Here is a 20,561-nt window from a genome sequence, read left to right on the forward strand (position 1 = left end):
AAAATGTTTCTTTACGTTTACACCAAGTGTCAAATAAATGTGTTGCAAGTTGCAAGTGCCACAGGCTATTGTAATACTATCTACAAATCTAGAAAATTTGCTGAAGTTTCGCCAATAAACCTGCTGGTGAGTCGCGGTTAAGATTGCTTGGTTGCTTATAGATTTCTCCTCTAGATTATCGGATTTTTGTTTGGTAGACCTAGTGTGATTCAGGATCACAGCCAATGAAATTCTTAAAAAATCCAAACCAAATTTAAGATTCCAAAGCCTGCACGCAAAGCTTATCGCAATTCGAAAGGCAGATAAAGGAAATGCGGTGGCCATGAAAACAAGTGAATATCAGGAAAAATTTGAAGATATCAACTTAAGAAAGATCCCACATCATCTATCGCCTCCTTAAATCCTTAAAGTCACCCGTCATAACTATAAAATTCGTCATCTCTCTAAGATTTACAAATCATGATTGTCCCTTGGACCTATTGTCAACAATATTCTCTTTCAAAATATCTAACTTCTATATCAAAACCCTTTACAGGGAAAACTGATATTTGTCTTACAAATAAATTGCAATATAATGGACAATCATGGAAGAGGACACATTCGGGGAATCATCTGAAATGTTAATGTTATTGAAAAATTTCCTATACTTTTGTTAAAATCAAACATACCAGACATTAAAAAAACAAAGCAAATGAACTACAAATATGGAACCTGAGAAAGAAAGACTAATAAAAATCAATCAGGAAATAAAAGGATTCAAACTGAGAGAATGAGAAACGAATTTTTTTAATTTTATGGAAATAGAAATAAATCCAATTTGAGGAGTAAAAGTGAGCATTTTAAATAGCTGCGAAATAATGAAATGTTGATAAACTATATATTTTTGAAATCAGAAAAAAATTCTACGATTTAAGCTAATAATATATGTCATTTTATTAAAAATGGTCGTTTATTTTTTCTGACATTTGCATATGGTATTAAAGCTAATATCTTCAAACTTTTGTAATTACACAATCTCCCCAAAAGCTTTCGAATATTACTTATTACGGTGATTTATATTTTCAATTTATTGTTATGCGAAAATATCCAAAGTTGTGACGTTTCTATTAAACGTGACCACTAGCTAACTTTACTCGATAATGTCTAATTTAAGAGGTTTCGTCTCCGCACAATATTTTTGTGAGTCATAGAAAAGAACACAATGCAAGTGATGAATACTGGATTCCAAAAGAAAACTAATATACCACATAAAAAATTGCATGAAAATAATCTAAACCACTGATATAAATTTACATAGTTTGACCTTCTTAAGAAACTGTTTATAAATCATTGTATGTCAATCAAACTTGTTGACCTTTCCTCAATTACCATGTTGGCTTCTTGGGAGCTTAGCTGAAACTGGCTCGCATTTTACTCTCTACCTGCTTATATATTGTTTGAGAGGGGCGGAGCTAAATGAGGGGATAAACATCGTCTCGGAGGACTGATTTCCATATTGGTGAAAGAAACCTAAGGAACGGTTAGGACTGTGTGGTTGCTTATACATTTTTATAGATTTTCGAGTTTTTCTTTGGCAAAAGAATTTGAGAAAAGTTCAGTTTCAGTTTCAGTTTGTGTTCTGCAATTACTGACAAGTTTATAGGCTCTTTCGTGTTCTTTGAGCTTAGATGATATTTTTGGTCCGGATTCTCCAATGTATTCTTTACCGCATATATGTGAAAGCTACCGATATAAGAAAAACAGGCCAGAAAAAAATGCTTGGCTTTTTTTCAAACACCGCAAAAGGACACTACAAATGTTTATTTGCAAAATCATCAAAACACGTGAAATGAGAAATGCAATGAAATTTTTAAATGTAACGTTGGTTTTTGAATATTTTGGTAAATCATGAACAGATAAAAAATTTGGCTGCCAAGTCTGTTTGTGGTGTGTTGATAAATATTCTGGTAGAAACTATGTTTTTATTCCAAATTTAGTTCAATTAAATACTTACTGTACCTATGCGCTGAAATAACAGATTATTTAAAGACCCTATTAACTACCTTATGTTGAACTAAATATAATTAATCAAATGTTATAAACGTTGAAATTCTGGTGTACTAAGGTTTCTGGTTTCATCAACTTCTGCCAGTTTTTCCCTGAATTGCGGATTTTGTTTTCTCTTTCATATAGGTTGTCTTATTATAGAAGTCTTGGATGTTCCAGACACATTATAGTTAGAACTTTAAAAATTATATCCTTATCTTGAATATTAGAATTAATTATTTGGCAGCTATTTAAAATGCTTATAAATTACTACACTTTTACTCTGCAAATTGGATTTATTTCTACTTCCATATAATTAAAAAAATTGGTTTCTCATTCTCTCAGTTTGTATCCTTTTATTTCCTGTTTCATCTTTATTAGTCTTTTTTTATCAGGTTCCATATTTGTGCTTCATTTAGTTTTTTTTTTTTTTAATATCTGGTATGTTTGATTGTATGGGAAATTTTTCAATAGCATTAACATTTTAGATGATTCCCCGAATGTGTCTTCTTCCATGATTGCCCATTATATCGCAATTTATTTGTAAAACAAATATCAGTTTTCCTTTGGCCTTGGAATATTAAATTTAGGGGGTTTGGATTTTTTAAGAATTTCATTAGCTGTTTGAGATGGCAGTTGGTGGTATGATTTGAAATTATTTTCTCTTTTATAATACGGTTGCTATCAAGGAAGACTTGACCATTTTTAAACAATATGGATATTGTCCAGAAATCGGATGATAAATATTTTTAAACTGAAATATCACACAAACGGCTAATTAAAATGTCAATAAACCATATGTTTTTGAAATCACGAAAAAATAAATCTACGATTTAGGCTAATAAAGTATACGGCTTTTTGACAGCTTGCGATAGTCGTATATTTTTTTTTTGACATTTGCATAAGACAATAGATCAGATATGCTCAAACATTTGAATTTACACTTTTTTTTCTATATTTCAAAATTAACGCTGTACGTGGGTGTCAAAATATAATAAATAACTGTGTACTTTAAAAAGGATTTTAAACAAATCGGCATTGCAGGCAAAAACGTAACAACTTCGTATATTCTGCGGAATTAATTTCACCAAATTTTATTGCCACCGTATACTGAGGATGATCTAGATAACATTTCCCAGCGTTGGATTGTTATTCCGTGAAAATTTAATGGAGTGTATCGTCTTCGTTAACCAACAATGATCGAAGCGGGGAATAATGTGCACATTGTCGATAAAGATAAGCGGAGACTATCCGGCGTTGTAAATTCACTTAATAAAGACGATCCCGAGGTTCGAAACCGCAGGTGCAGCGTCGTTATGCTTTAATGAAGGGCTGCTATTAAGACCTAGCGAATGCAAAATCTACCTACATCCCCTGTGACAAGAATTACTTGTTTTCGTAAGTTCACTTTCTATTACGGTCAGGTTATTCCCTTGAATTTGGGTTTCCATGTGGTTTAAATACTTATTTTATTCCTTTATTTTTACTTTATGACCTCAAAGACTAACCGACAGGCAAACGGCTGCTGCTCAATACAAAAGAAACTTATCTAGATATTTCCTAAGCTAATAGACAGTAATTAAAAGAATGTTACAAAATTTTCACAGATGTATTTAAGTTGAATAAGTCCGTATCTTCGTTGTTGAGCAAAACACATACTAGTATATCTGAGTTTAAGAAGTAATTAGATCTGATTCTTTCTATAGAAAAGTTAGCCTAGTGTGTGTGCATTCGATAAGCATTAAAAGATAAGTGACTTGTACAATTTTGACAATTTGACAATTTTTTAAAGAAAAATTACGTCTGAGCAATTCCTGCTACTTAATTTATAAAACTCTAGGTTATTTTCATACGAAAAGTAGTGTCTGTCTCTATTATATCCAAAATTAAGGTTTCTAAAAATCTTTTTTTGGACACTCTCTATCCGATCGACATACATGCGATAGATCAGTTTCCATACGGTAGATGAGTATTCCGAGATGGATTTGATGACGCATAAATTAAAATAACTGATTTGTGGTTGTCTTTGGTGTTACGTAATACAAAACCACATACCAAATTTCATATACAGGGCGTCTCATATTTGATGAAGGACATTAGGAGTTTTCAGATGAAGCAATGTGCTGAAAATTTTGTCACATACGTTTTCGATATTCCTCCGTCGATCTAAAATATTTTCCGTGTCGCATTGTTGCCACTTGTATCTAAAGAACAGAAACAGACTCGAATTCGAAACCTTATTGTTATATTTTTGGAAAGCTAAAACTTTGGCTGAAATTTGCCAATATCTTGGATACCAGTTGTTTTTCAAAAACTCAATCTCAAGCAATGAGAAGAACCACCAACAAAACCATATATTTTTTATAAAAATTAAAAACCTATTATGATGGACACTGTTCAGCGCCTTGCTGAGATCGCAGAAGATCCCAACATGACATTCCTCCCCAAGTATCGATCAAGACACTATACTTTTACATGCCGAAAATATTTTATGATTTTTTTATAGTCGAAACTCTTCGAAATAACCGTCACAGTCACTTGCACAGTCAACTTTGCACTCAAATTTCTTTTTTTAAGAATTTCCCTTATTTAACTCTACCGATTCTTAATATACTTGGGAGCTCACCACAACAGAATGATATATTCGTAAGTGGTTTTATCATTTTGCAAGGTCATCAAAACCATATATTTTCATTTTTTTAATTTTGTTAAAGTTATTTTATTATAACGAGGATACTATATTATTATTATATGATACTATATTATTATTATATGATACTATATTATTATTATATGAATACTCATCATTTTATGGGGCGTGTTCAAAAGGTAAGGTGACTTTCAAGTTTTCTCCCCTGTTGTGCCTATGTTCCGCCCCCCGCCCCCCCTCCTTTTTAATCTTTACTCTGAAACGATTTTCGATAGAGCCTTAAGAGACATTGAACCTTCGCTATACTGATGATACATTCATAATAGCCAAGAAGCGCTGCAACGACTAATAGATAGAACAAACACCGACTGGGACTGAAGATCAATATAGACAGGACGAAGGTAAGGGTGGTAAGCAGAACACGAAACATGCAAATTAATATAAGAGTAAAAAACAAGAACATCCAAAAGCTCACCATGTTCAGATATCTGGGTAGACTTAAAGATAAGTGGCAGGATCAAGCAAGCCAGAACAGCATTCATTAATATGAGAACCTTGTTAAGCAACAGCGGAATTAACATAACGCTTCCATATCGCTTTGTAAAATGTTACATTTTATTTTTATATTATATTATATTATATATATTTATATTATATTTATTTATTACATGATTATTACACTGCTATATGGACATTTTTTCAAACAGAACACCCTACATTTTATTGCATTTTTGGATAGTCCTTTCAAAGACAAATTCAATAATATATGTGAGTATGGGTCTATAATGCACCGTTTCGAACTTATTAGCGATCATCTTCAGAATTCGGGTTATATTAAAAAAATCATTGTTGGGTTGCTTATTAACTATTTAAACTTTTTTCCATCTACTATTTTTACAAAAATAATGGTTTTCTTTAGGCAATCATCAAATTTAAAATATTTTCTTAAAATCGCGACGTTGCCACGATTCAATTTTCTTAAATGAGGCACCCTGTAAATTATTGGATTTTAGAATAGCTCTTTAATATCAATTTTAATTATATGACATACCGTTAATACATAAATTCTTTTACATTCGTAATTTAAGAATCTTGTAAATAAGGTCCTTAAATGGAAAAAAAAACTTTTAGGAACTATTCATATTCTTAATAATATTAATAAAAATTGATGATATTATTAATTTTGACCTTTTACTTACTAATAGTTCTCTGTTGTGGTAATATTACTGATTTTTTGACAGGTATCAGTGTATTATAACATTTTAAGCGAATTTTTTCGGAGTTCCACTATTTTCTCTTTATTTTATTATGTTACTTTTTTGTTGAGTCCATTTTGTATAATGTATACAAAGGAGGAAAAAGTTGACCTATTAGAATGTTACATCACCAATAACAAAAATCCGACTCTAGCGCTCAGACAATATAGAGCGATTACCAGGAAAAATAATATTTGCCAAAATATACCAGCAGTTTCGAACAAATTGCAATGTTTTAGTTAACAAAAGTAGGAGCCGAACGATTTTGGATGAAAATATGCCGCTTCAGATGTAGATGTAAGATGATCCACACTTCAAACATATTTAAAAATTAATAGTTATAAGCCATTTAAATTCACACCAGTACAAAAACTACAAGAATCAGACTCGAATTTTGCAGTATAATGATGGATAAAAATTTTTTAGATAACAAATTTCAAAGTTTTATACAAATACAAAATACGCATTTTGAAGTAAACAAGCAGGGGCGAAGATCCGTGAAAGTACGGTGCGCTATCTGGATCTAGAATTTTAGGGCCCATATTATACCAACAAAATTTAACACCCGTTCGATATTTAAACTTATTAAGGTACCAAATTCGGCCACTTATACTTAATAATATTCCCAGAGAGCATCCAATTTTAATTTGGCAGCAAGATGGCGCTCCTTACCATCGAAGTGCTGCAATCATTCGTTCTTTAAACGGAAAGTTCAGAGAGTGGATTGGATAAAACGGAAGCATCTCTCGGCCAGCAAGGAGTCCAGATTTGACCCCGATGGTCTTTTTTTGTTTGGCACTTTGAAAGATATGGTTTACAAAGATAAACGGTCAACAGGTTTGGAAGCACAGCATCGAGTTCGCGTGGCAATACGCTATCTGAATGAAACGAATTATGTCTCAAATGCAACATATATTTGTAGTCTTCAACACGGGCGACATATTGAAAAACTAATTTAATTAATTTTTCATGTTAATTTTTTATAATTATTTCACGTAGACATTTAAACGTAGATATAGGTAATTTGCGTAATTTGGCAAAATTTTGCAGAGCTTAATATTTTGTTTTTAATATGACTTCTTAACAATGCTCTAAAACGGTTGTGAATAAATTGATAAGGATCTAATTCCCATTTTTCATATCTTAATAAACTAAATTTTATAATCAGTTTTCAATTTTATATGCCAATTAATCCGAAAAGGTAAGTCAATGACCCGTACTATGTTACATAATTGAAATTCCTGTTAATGTGGCTATTTGAAAATGCAATAATATACAGGGTATAAGAAAATTGAGAAAAATATTATTTTGCGAAACGTCGCAACACCGCGTATTTTAAGAAAATAATTGATCATTGCCTAAAATAAAGTTTTATTTTCGAAAAAATAATATATGGAAAAAAGTTTAAATAGTTAATAAGCAACCCAACAATGATTTTTTTAATATAACCCGAATTCTGAAGATGATCGCTAATAAGTTCGAAACGATGCATCACAGACCCGTACTCATAGATACCATTCAATTTTTCTTTGAAAGGACTATCGAAATATGCAATAAAATGTAGGGTGTGTTAAAAAAATGTTAATTTGTTTTACCACCTACATAAATTACGTCTCAAATACCTTATGCCATTTAGAAATAGCCTATAGTACTTGTATTCTTCAAATCGGCGGACATATTGAAAAACTAATTTAATTAATTTTTTTTGTAAGTTGTAGTTCTTCTAATCATTTCACGTAGACATCTAAACATAGAAATAAGTAATTTGCGAAATTTGGCAATATTGTGCAAAGCTTAATATTCTGGTTTTAACATGACGTCTTAACTATGCTATAAAATGGTTGTGAATAAATTGATAAAAAGCTAATTCCCAGTTTCATGTCTTAATAATTTAAATCTTATACCCAGTTTTTATGCCAATTAAACCAAAACGGTAAGTCAGAGACCCGTACCATGTTATATAATTGAAATTGTGTGGCCATTCGAAAATCAAATAATATACAGAAAATTTAGAAAAGCATCATTTTGCAATACGTCGCGTATTTTAAGAAAATATTTTAAATTTGATCATTTCCTAAAGAAAAGCATTACTTTCGTAAGAATGATAAATGTAAAATAGTTTAAATAGTTAATAAGCAACCTAACAATGATGATTTAAACATAACCCGAATTCTGAAGATGATCGCTCATAAGTTCGAAACGGTTCATCGCAGACCCGTACTCATAGATATCGTTGAATTTGTCTTTGAAAAGACTATTCAAAAATGCAATAAAATGTAGGGTGTTTTATTTTAAAAAAAGGTAACTTTGTTTTACCACCCTGTATATAAAATAGTGACGATTTAAAAAAAAGTCATTTTAATTGAAACAACTTTTGCATTTAATTTTTTTTATAACCCCCGTAGGTTTCGAGATAACTACTAAGCCGCTGTTAAACAGGCCACCCTGTACATAGCCCTCCCAATTACAAAAGTCACTTTACTTTTTGAACCCACCTCGTACGTTTGTAGTTCCTTTGTGCAGTGCCTTGTTTTAGTAAATTTACTCTATGTGTGTGACGTACTTCAAAAATGTATCACGAACTGATTTTCGTTCGGACTTCATGTTAGTTTTTATTATCTGACAGACCGCTTACACCGCTTCATCCGCATCCGATTATATCAATATGTGGTGCCGATACGATCCGTAAATCCATAAAGTCCTACGTCGCCCATATAAAGCTTTATAAAGACGCTCGCTAGGGTCTGAGTCAATTTTCAAGTGATGCGAAGAAATCGCCCGAACAAAATTGATAGTTGCGTAAATCAGTTTCCTTCTGAAATATTACGGTCAGTCTATCTATAAGATAGCTTAGGGTGCGAGATATCCCTATTCAAAACATTTTTGCGTCTAAAAAACTTTGATCTCCACTCTACAAAGCTCATGCTGATGCGCTATTGCACTTAGATTAATTTGGTGAAGTTATTGATTCGCACATATCACAAATACTTAAGCAACAATATTAATAATGGCCTTCAAAAATTATTTCCATGGACCTGATTTCCGGTATCGCAAAATCTCAAAAATATAAACAATATAATACAAACATTAAACGTTAACATAATATACAAATATTAAAAAAAACGATTATAACAATATGTTACCACAGTAAAAAACATAATTTAAACTATAAAAGGCAGCACGAAGTAAATTGGTTAGTTTGGGTTAGTTTAGTTAGGGCATGACGGAGTAAATTGGTTAGTTTTGGTTAGTTTAGTTAGGCATGACGGAATAAATTGTTTACTTTGGTTAGTTTAGCTAGGCATGACGGAGTAAATTGGTCAATTTTGGTTTGTTTAGTTAGGGAATGACGGAGTAAATTGGTTAGTTTTGGTTAGTTTAGTTAGGCATGACGGAATAAATTGTTTACTTTGGTTAGTTTAGCTAGGCATGACGGAGTAAATTGGTCAATTTTGGTTAGTTTAGTTAGGAATGACGAAGTAAGTTGGTTAGTTTTGGTTAGTTTAGTTAGGCATGACGGAATAAATTGTTTATTTTGGTTAGTTTAGCTAGGCATGACGGAGTGAATTGGTCAATTTTGGTTTGTTTAGTTAGGGATGACGAAGTAAATTGGTTAGTTTTGGTTAGTTTAGTTAGGCATGACGGAATAAATTGTTTACTTTGGTTAGTTTAGCTAGGCATGACGGAGTAAATTGGTCAATTTTGGTTAGTTTAGTAAGGGATGACGAAGTAAATTGGTTAGTTTTGGTTAGTTTAGTTAGGCATGACGGAATAAATTGTTTACTTTGGTTAGTTTAGCTAGGCATGACGGAGTAAATTGGTCAATTTTGGTTAGTTTAGTTAGGGATGACGAAGTAAATTGGATTTTACCCCGTATTTAAACTCACCAACACTATGTGTCTGTTTCAGTGAAGTAGGAAAATAATTAAAAAGTTTTACAGGCAAAAACAATCAGACTATTGACAATATGTGCCTAGGATTAGATTTAACAATTAACACAAAATTATAAATAAAAAGACCGGAAAGAGTATTCCCATATCACGAAATAGTTAACGACAAGAGAAAAACCTAGGTTTAAATAACATTTGTTGTTATGAACATGTGCAGAATAATATAAACGCAATAAATCCACAAAAAACAAATTTCTTAATCTCTATAAATCTCCAGATTAAAAGACTTTTGTTTAAATCCCTGCAAGCAAACGCAAGCAACTTCGTTTTCTCGGAAGTCAAAATAAAATTAGTAGATTGGAGACGTTGATGTTGGTTCCACTGCGCAACTCTTGAAACTAAAAAGTAGAAGATATCGTGTATAAATGCAATAAACAGGCAGACTGCCATCTTTAAGTTTTACTGCTTGACGTTCAAGTGTATCTCCACGCACACCATAAGCAAATAGTTTATCGAACTGCATATTTGAAAAATAATTATTTACTTCTGAAAATGATACGGGACTCATGTAAAAGCCTTTTTCGAAGATTTTAGAAAATACTGAGAGCTATAGCTCTTCTTGTAAAGCGGAAAAATTGTTGCATTTTTTAAGCCAAGTCGAAAAGTACAGTGCAGAAAGAATAATTTACAAAATATATTCAACCGCAGGCTTCGCGGCATGATGGAGACTATTAGAGATAGAGATGGTAAACAAATTCAAGAATTTGGCAACTGGGTCACCAAGCAGCAGCCACTGAACGCTATTGAGAAAGTGAAGATTGAACTCTTCAGCAGCAACTTCAACGCAAGACATCTCTTGACCACTAGTCAAAGCACTCAAGAAGTATGAAAGAAACATTATTAGATCTACGCAGAATACCATTGTTGTAGTTCTCCCTTGCCAAACGGACATTTTGTCATGATTTTTTTTTCAATTTTTTATGCAACCTAGCACTCTCCCTAATAATGTCCGCAATTGCACGTGGTTTCCTGCAATAGGAGACTTTGGAAATGATATTTACATAAAAAAAAGCATAATCAAACACATCTAAAAATGTGCCATGAAAATAATTAAATTTTTCATCTAAGGTATTGCCAACAGCACTTAGAACTTTTGACAGTTCTGAATTAAATTTACTAATATTTGAAGTTTCATTGAATAGTCGAATAAACCATGGTTTGTTCAATTGTCATTTATTAGAATGTTACAAACATAGAAAATGTACACAATCAGTTATTTAATTAAAGCTGAATGAAGATTATCATAGAAAATTATCATCGTAAGCTAGAAGTCCAATAGCTGCAATCCCTTGAATCCCTTGATAAGCTGTAAAAGGATTGCTCTATTAAAAGGTATATAATCGTATCGATTTTAAGCTCCGAAAGTTTCGATCTAATATCCTCTCTATACTTGAAATTTGTGATAATTCGTTTTAGGCCAAAGACTCTTGCTGCACCGGGAGCCTAGCTCCAGTTTATCAGACCATAAAGTAAGTGGAAACCAATTAGAGCATGATATGCTGTCTATATTATGTTACAACCTACAGTTCCCTTTAATCTACTTATTAGAAAGGTTTTTTTTTATTTATTTTTTTAGCCACTTTAGGGCCTAAATGAATTCCCAAAAATTTTGTAGCTTGTCTATTATTTAACTTCGTTGATGTGTCTTTTGAGAGAAGATTGAAGAAACTGTTTTCCCTTCGTTAATGGTTAAGCTATTGTTTGTAAACGATTCCTTAGCTCTTGCTAGCTTCAGCAAGTGCTTCAGTTTTTTTTATTTATTGAGAAAGTAGCGTCGTCTTCTACAACGCCAGCCAACCATTCCAAAGAGCTTCAAGAAGGTCGTTGATATATATGATAAAGAGAGTAGGTCCCATTACTGAGCCCTGCACAACTTCATTTCTCACTGGTTGACTATAGCTTATTGTTGACCAAAGCAAATGTTTGTTAATTTTGTTTTTTATTACTGAATTAATTTTTGGCATAAAAATAGGTCTAAAGTTGTAACTTCCCCAAAAATTATTTTTTTTTTAAATATTTGGGTACACTCCCTCCTCGATTAAGGGATTCATCAAAAGAGTAAGATTAAAATATTTGCTACATGGATATGGCAAAGTGATCTTGGCTATTTTTACTTTTCAAATTTACCAAAAATATCCCTTACTTGATTGAAGGTCACTTGTGAGAATTTGAACAAAGGAAGATTGCTGGTACGATTTAGAAAATTTTGATTGTTTTTTAAATTATCAGCAGTACATGCAAGAAGTTGATCGATTCCTTAACTTAATAGGAAACATCGACACACACTACCTGGGATTACAAGACTTAAGATACTTTTCTACAGCACATCAAAATTACTAGATTTCCCAAAGTGTGATCAACATTCTTACTTTACATGAAAAACATATTTTTTTTATTTAAGTTGACTGAAGACAAATAAAATATTCAAATTTGATTGAAAACTATTAGAACTGTGGCCTGGATCAATTGTCCCGTATTCTTTGCAACTAGGCAAAGACAAATAATATTAGTAGTTTCCACTACAAAATAGGGCCCCTTTTTGCGGATAAGGGTTAAAAAGCAAAAACCCTGTTTTCAGAATTGTATAATATTAATTTAAAAAGAAAATGATTCTTTAATTTTTTCCGCTATGATTTGATCTCGTGACGTATGCTTAATCACGCAAAGCGATAACACGAAAAAATAACATCGTTTATTTTGTACAGACAAATTAAAAACCCTTGATTCATAAATCATCCTTAATGTCCTGGCGGGGACGTGAAAGGGACGTATAAAACATTTTTTTCCGAGGCAGGATAGCATAAATAAACTTTTGCTAGCAGTTCCACGATAGTATTTCCTAAAGGTCCATCTTTGCTTTTATTTAGATGTCACTTAATAACGAAATTATATATATATATATATATATATATATATATATATATATATATATATATATATATATATATATATATATATATATATATATATATATATATATATATATATATATATATATATATATATATATATATATATATATATATATATATATATATATATATATATATATATATATATATATATATATATATATATATATATATATATATATATATATATATATATATATATATATATATATATATATATATATATATATATATATATATATATTCTCACGTATTGAATCACGGACGGAAAAATGTGATGACATTATACTCCGGGATATCATCCGTTCGCTCGTTGAACTCCGACTGGAATCCTGCAGACGTTTCGCCAAAATCTCACTTGGCATCTTCAATGCTCGCACTCCGAAAACACTTCGAAAAAACAGTGTTCGAAGTGTTTTCGGAGCGCGAGCATTGAAGATGCCAAGTGAGATTTTGGCGAAACGTCTGCAGGATTTGGATTTCAGTCCGGAATGTATTGTCAACTTATTTTTCCATTCGTGAATCATATTATATATATATATATATATATATATATATATATATATATATATATATATATATATATATATATATATATATATATATATATATATATATATATATATATATATATATATATATATTATATAATATAAAACTTTGTAATACGAACAAAATTTCTAGTATTATTACAAAACTATGTATTAATCCACTCTGTATAACGAATTTCTCGCTCTGTATACCGAAAGAAAAAAGGACACACTTAGTAAATACGGCGAGTATGGCGAGTAAGCGAAAAATTTTATCTCTAGATGATAAAGTTGCTTTAATTCGGGAGAACGGGAGAAAAGAAAAGTAATGTGGGAAGTCGATATGGACTTACACCGTCGACTGTATCCACGATTTGAAAGTGCAAAGAAAAAATCATTCAGGCTGAAGCGGCAGGCAGTTCTAATAAAATACTAAGAAAGCCAAAATTTGAAGACCTGGATCAGGCAATGTTGCTTTGGTTCCAACAGCAACGTCTTAAAAATGTACCACTCTCTGGACCTATCTTATAACTAAAAGGAGAAAAGTTTGCTGAACAGCTTATCGGTTTCTTCAAGGCTTCGGAAGGATGGTTGGGGAAGTTCAAACAGAGACATGGTATAAATTATGGACAGATAAGTAGCGAAGCCCGTGATGTCGACCGAAACGTCACTAACGATTGGCTGGAGAAGACGCGGCAAACAAGTCTGTATGGATGACATCGCAAATTTTTAAAGAGGAGATACAGAAATGCGTTGCAGAATTAAATAATAACTGCGCTGCACATCCCCATATTTTCATTTCTTCCAGCCAAAACAACAAGTGTATTATAGCCGATGGGCCAGAGCGTAATAAAAAGTATTAAGAGTCGAAACAGGAAAAACATTTTAATGGAAATGATCGTCCGAAGACAAATTTTCCATTAATATGCTAGATGCAGTCAATTTTATTAGTAAAGCTTGGGAAGAGGTGACAGCACAAACAATTCAACACTCCTATCGTCATGCAGGACTTATTACCGAAACAGGACTTGGAAGATGATCAGCCGTTAAGCGAGTGGATAAAACAGTTTCAAACAACGATTACGTTTACAAGTGAGGAGTTGTCAGATTTTATGGTGATAGATCAGGATTTGCCTACAACAGCAGACTTGACAGAGGAAGCCATATTACAACAAGCAAGAAAGGGTGAGGAAGAGCACCAAGAGGAAGAAGAAGATGATGAAGAAGTTGACCTGGGACCACCACCAACCATTCAACAAGCCCTATATTCAGTTAAGCTGCAAGAGAAATTTTTTACGTATCATGGGAAAGATGCCCCTCTCGAAGAAATGGTTGTTAGTGTAAATGGGATCGACCCCCAGTTCACTTTTCTGACATTAGTGAATTAAATGATTGCTTTAATGAGTGAATGTCCACGTTGAATAAATGTGACAATAAGGGCACTCAAGTGTGCTTAGAATCTTTTATACTCCTACAATTAATATTGAAAACTTGACTTGTTGAGTTTTTCATATGTAATAAACGAGAATTCAAAAAAGTTTCCCGAGTATATTGTGTTTATAACTTCAAAGGAATGAGTCTGACTTATGAAGACGTTGATGCATTTTCGGAGCTACTTTTATGGGAACTTGTTTCCATAAAATAATCTGAGAAATCACTCCCTTAAATAGGATGAGATATATCTGGGACTGGTTTTTTGTTTTAGGTGACGTAAGCGCTCAACTAATAATATTCTACTTAATGTCTATAAAAGCTTCGGTTACTCAACAAAATTATGTATAAATTTGTCAGTCCAAACTGTATTACCTAGATAATTTTTCAAAGAAACTTCCACAGGCTACTGCAATACTTTTTATAAAACTTTTGAATTCCCCCTGCGTTGGTTTTTGTTGACCCGAACTAGCTAACGTTTCCCAATCCTAGCTTCTTCAGCGCTTGACTGAAACTGGCTCGTATTTGAGTCTGTACCTGCTTTTATGTTGTTTGAGAGGGGCGGAGCTAAATGAGCATGAACACCGTCTCGGATTGGTGAGATTATTAGGTTGCTTATAGATTTCTATGTTCGGCAACTGCTGATGAGTTTATTTGTTGTAGTCTTCAGACTCTTTCATGTTCTTTGAGTCTGGTTGATATTTTTCGTCCGTCTCTCCAATGTATTCTTTGCCGCATACGCATGGAATGCTATAAACTCCTAGCATCTCAAATGGAATTTTTTCTTTGACTGATCGAAGATGTGAGAGATTTTGGAAGTGGTAAATCTGGTTTTGACGTTATATTTCTTTAGAACTTTTGATATTGATTGATATGTGGACAGTCCTTCCTTATATTCAAAACATCACTGAACACATATCAAAAGTTCTAAAGAAATATAACGTCAATTCTTCTATCAACGAAACATCCGAGAGTCGTTCTTTGACTTCGTTGCTCCTTGAATGTTTACCCAGTTCGTAAAGTAATGATCATGCCCGACATTTCTTTTGAAGGATGTATAGGGTTGAAAGGACTACGAAGCACGACTTCACCAAGAGTATCGCACATTAATTGTAAGAGTAGTAGTAGTAGTAGTCACAGCAATAACCGTATAGTGTAGGCAAGTAAAATTAATGGAAAAAAGGAAAGGTCTCCCAGAAGTACAGGATTGAAAATAAAGAGACAAAGTACAATTGAGTTTTTGTTGCATTGAAACCAAAGCAATTCCTAAATTAAATAACAAGAATTGTAAAAAAAAATAATTAATATCTATACACCCAGAAACCATTAATAAGTACGTTACCTAAAAAACAGAAAAAAATACAAATAGAAAAATTCAAACAGGAAAAGCTGTTTATTATTATTATATATAAAAAATTAAATTTAAAATAATTCCTGCAAATTTCGGCCTGCGGTCAGAGTAATTGAAAATGTAGCTAATTGAATTCGAACCGGTAATAGTAATAAATTTTCTCGTACTGTCGGGTCCATTGCGATCGTACAGTTAATTTACAATAATGGCGTCTTATCTTGGTAGTTTTGAAACGTTTGCGCTCGTTCCAGCGTCCCGAATTAGAGCGTTATCCTAGATAATGTCCGCCGATTGGCGAAAAATTCCCAAAGAAAAATGATGTCGAACGGGACTCGGAGTAAAACGGGAACGCTCCCCTGGGAATTTTACTTTTTTGTGATTACGCCGTTGTATGAGAGTAGTGGGAAGCGCAACAAAAACGATATAGATATACAGGGAATCCTTCTTTAATCTTATTCCACTAGATATTTTTTACATCGTTGATAAGTCTTTTTTGAACACGAGCTTGATAAATTAACCTGTACTTAAGACTTTATATGATTTCGTATTTTCGGGTGAATGTTTCTCATATATTTTGTAGTTTCAGTTTTGATTTTGCAGAAAATTAATAATAAGAACAAAATAAATAAGAACTAAAAGTTCAGATTCTCATGAAATATTTCAAAGTTCCAAACAAATTTTAAACTAAAATTTGCAATAAAAAAATCCTTTGAATTAATCAACAAAATTAAAGATATCAAAATTCCTTTTAAGGCAACACATTTTTTTATGTAAAAAACTTATTTCCCAGTATTCCACCTATGGATATGATAGATTTAGTAGATTTTACCCCCACTCGGAAACCGGTTAACCCTTTGTTGAAACAAGATTTATTACAATGCTTAACAGTATTTTTAGACCAAAATTATTAATGGACAGATTTACATCTCTAAAGAAGGTTTTATTATGGGAAACCCACTTAGTCCTCTGTTATCCGAGATTTTTATGGATAATTTGGAAAATATCATACAAGAACATCCTTTTAGTAAAAGTTTTCTATGGTGGTATAGATACGTTGATGATGTCTTTGCTTACTTTGTGGGAACGGACAGACAATTGAATTCTTTTTTAAATTACATTAACTCATTACATAATCGTATAAAATTCACTATCGAAATTGAACAGGATAACTCAATTAATTTTTTAGGCTAAACTATTAAGCCAAGACAAATTAGATTTTACCCTTTACCATAAACCTTCACACACAGACACAGTTATACTTAACAGCTCAAATCACCATTATACACACAAAATATCTGCATTTCTCTCTTTTATACAGAGACTTCTTAATACGCCACTCTCGACAGAAAATTACCACAAAAAACTTTAACAAATAGGACTGAACAACGGCTATAATCCGCCCATTATCGGTAAAATTATAAATAAAAAACAAATCCAGACAACAGTAAACTCTATTTATCCGAAACCTAATACAGAACACGAACAATTTAAAATAATTACATACATAGCAGAACCCAGTGAAAAAGTTTCCAAACATTTGTCAAAATGTGGTTCAAAAATAGCTTTCAGAACTAACAACACAATAGAAACATTTTTAGAAAACAATAAAACGAAGTGTCCAAAAATCAGGTACGTTGAAATGTCATGGATTATGTCCTAAAATGTATATTGGACAAACAGGTAGATCCTTCAAGAAACGCATTAACTAACATAAAAGAGCGTTTAAAAACACTAGATTCTAATTATACTACACACTTAAACACAGAAAAACACACTTTTCACTACAATTTTGATATTTTACATAAAGCCACAAAAAGTAGACAATTAAATTTATTGGAAGCCATGGAGATTAACAAAATGAGAGAATGAAATGTATTGCTTAACGATTAATTATATTTAAATACCTCTCCATTATTAAACCTAAATTCTCACAACAACATTAATTAAGGTTTTATTGTCATTTTTCGGTATATATAGTAGCAGGTACTTCGTAAATATTATATTTGATAAGGACACGGTGTTGTCGAAACAATTGTCATGTGAATATGTATAATTTCGTGAAAACTGAACTGTTAGTTCCGACTTATTTTTTTTTAATAATATGTCATTTACCGTATCGGGAATGAGTTCGGAAAATCTAAAACTATTAGTTTTGGCCGAACAATATCATCAGTGATATTTATAAGAGCATTCGCAGTACTTGGTGTTCGTCTACTATTTTCTGGTACTATTCTATTAACAATTATATAATTGCTTGAAGGTGGTAGACACTGATTCCGTAGAAATATAAAAGGATGTCGAACTTCCATTGTCTTTATTTTTAACTTACACGACGTTTCGGACAGTTGTATCACTACACGTATTCAAGTGTAAACTTTTTTTTTAGACTTGATAACAAGTAGTGATACAACTGTCCGAAAGGTTGTGTAAGTTAAAAATAGAGACAATGAAAGTTCGACATCCTTTTAGTAATTATATTATTATACATTTGATTATAGACAATTTTTTCAAACATTTTAAGTTATTAAAACTGTACGGGATGTCATTTTTAGCTAATGGTTTTCCGAATAACACTTTCCAACTAGCTGGAAAATAGTTTAGCTATATAGAAGAATTAATAATGTGAGTGAGATATTTCAACAGCACCCGTGGTATTTGTTTTAATTAAATAAAAAATAACAAATTCAATAATAAGCCTTGTTCTGATAATATTGCATTTCATCATTTCACTTGGATGTGTTTTGAAGAAATTGCGAAAAAAATATATTTATTTTTTCAAGGTCATTCAACAAATTCATATTCACGATAAGTGGTCATGACTGTAATAAATCTATTAACCTTTTCTTGAATGATTCAGTAGTTTTTATTTTATTTTACACAACGGTTCGGGCAGATGCATCACTACCAGTTAACAAGTGCAGATTAATTTTGATTCTGAGGCTACAAGGCTACTAAACTACAACGTTTTGCTAATTTATTAAATAAACTATTGTCCGATCCAATTTTCTTTGGTAACGGTCTGGAGAGCTGCCCTTCAAACAGATATTACAGACAGACACTACTATCATTTTTATTAAATAAAAGAATATTTTACACTCAGCCAACACCAATTCTATGGCATTATATACATACTCTTAAAACTTGATCAGTAATTATCTCGAATGTAGCATTCGGCAAGTTTGTTTTTTAATTTTTGGAAATTTTTTACAACTTCAAAGGTAGAACAACTTCTTTCTCTCTTAGTTTTATGATCAAATATGCCATTGCAAATCGTACCGACTATAGTTTATTATATACATTATAATGGGACCGACTCAGATGGTTTACCGATTTCTTATATATGAATTCATTCATAGAATTACCCACACTTTAGGATTGTTCCAATGGAGACAATACACCACTCAAAATCACGACGAAATACCTTAAGAGCCAATTTACCTAATAATGGACAAAAAAAATGTAATGCATAATGCTTCCCGTCAGTCTCATTCAAGATGCGTTGACGACTCCTACTTGAAATCAGCGTTGCTGGAAGTTATCCCCTCATACAAAAATGTACTCAAATATGAAATTTAAGAAATAGCTGGGAAATACGGCATACATGTTTTACGTTTACCACTGTGAGTTCAACCCTGTCGAGATGGTATGAAATCGATTTCAATACAGAACATTCGTTCGGGTGTATAGAGTTTAAATGTCTAAGAAAATCTACTAGGGATTCCTGACCATGAGGCCAATTAACAAAAGAATCATCGACGTAGCGTTTCCATAATTTTGAATTTAGATGGAAACATTAGCTAGTTCAACTTAACAAAAAACGACGCAGGAGGAATCCAGAAGTATTAGAGTAACCTGTGAAGTTTCTTTGACAAATATATTCAACATGTTATGGAAAAAATTTGAAAGGAAATGTTGTTCGCTTATAATCTCCAAAACAACTTGAATGATATTATAATTAGCGTAAATGCTGGCTACAGTTCTTACAGCGACAGTCATTTGATTGATTTCCGATGTCGCTTAAGAATAAAAAATTCCACTGATAAAAGGAAAACCAGTTGAAGGGAAATATTTTGAAGGCCGGACCTGATCGGTGTCCGACACCAGCGATGCTACAGTTGGCAACGGTGCGCTCTGCATTCCCAAAGTGACTTGGCCTATAGAATCGCTATTCATTTTTTCGAAAAACAGGTGATTTGCATTAGAAAATTTAGTATAGAACTGGAAAGCGATAAAAACCATGTGGGCTTTCCTCGTCCGCATCTTAATCACGATATCTTGGACATTCGAGGAAAATATTGCCCCAATCAGTTTTTGCTTCCGCGTTTTTTGTCCGACGCGACAATTTCCCGTCACATAATAAAGAAAAAAATGCGACTCGATCAATCACCTTCAGCGCGGTAAACGAATTGACCGTTCCTTGGAAAAATTTCGACCCGCTTATCAAATTTCTTGAGGC

At 32.2% G+C, this 20,561-nt stretch overlaps 1 protein-coding gene across 1 annotated transcript in view; it reads right to left on the reverse strand.

Moving 5' to 3' along the window:
- Window positions 1-20,561, reverse strand: part of LOC132705998 (trace amine-associated receptor 8c) — a 92,160-nt gene that overhangs the window by 31,804 nt on the left and 39,795 nt on the right. The gene's annotated exons all lie outside the window — the stretch shown is intronic.

Source organism: Cylas formicarius, unplaced genomic scaffold, assembly GCF_029955315.1.
Source record: "Cylas formicarius isolate icCylForm1 unplaced genomic scaffold, icCylForm1.1 PGA_scaffold_8__14_contigs__length_24414737, whole genome shotgun sequence".
Classification (NCBI taxonomy): domain Eukaryota; kingdom Metazoa; phylum Arthropoda; class Insecta; order Coleoptera; family Brentidae; genus Cylas; species Cylas formicarius.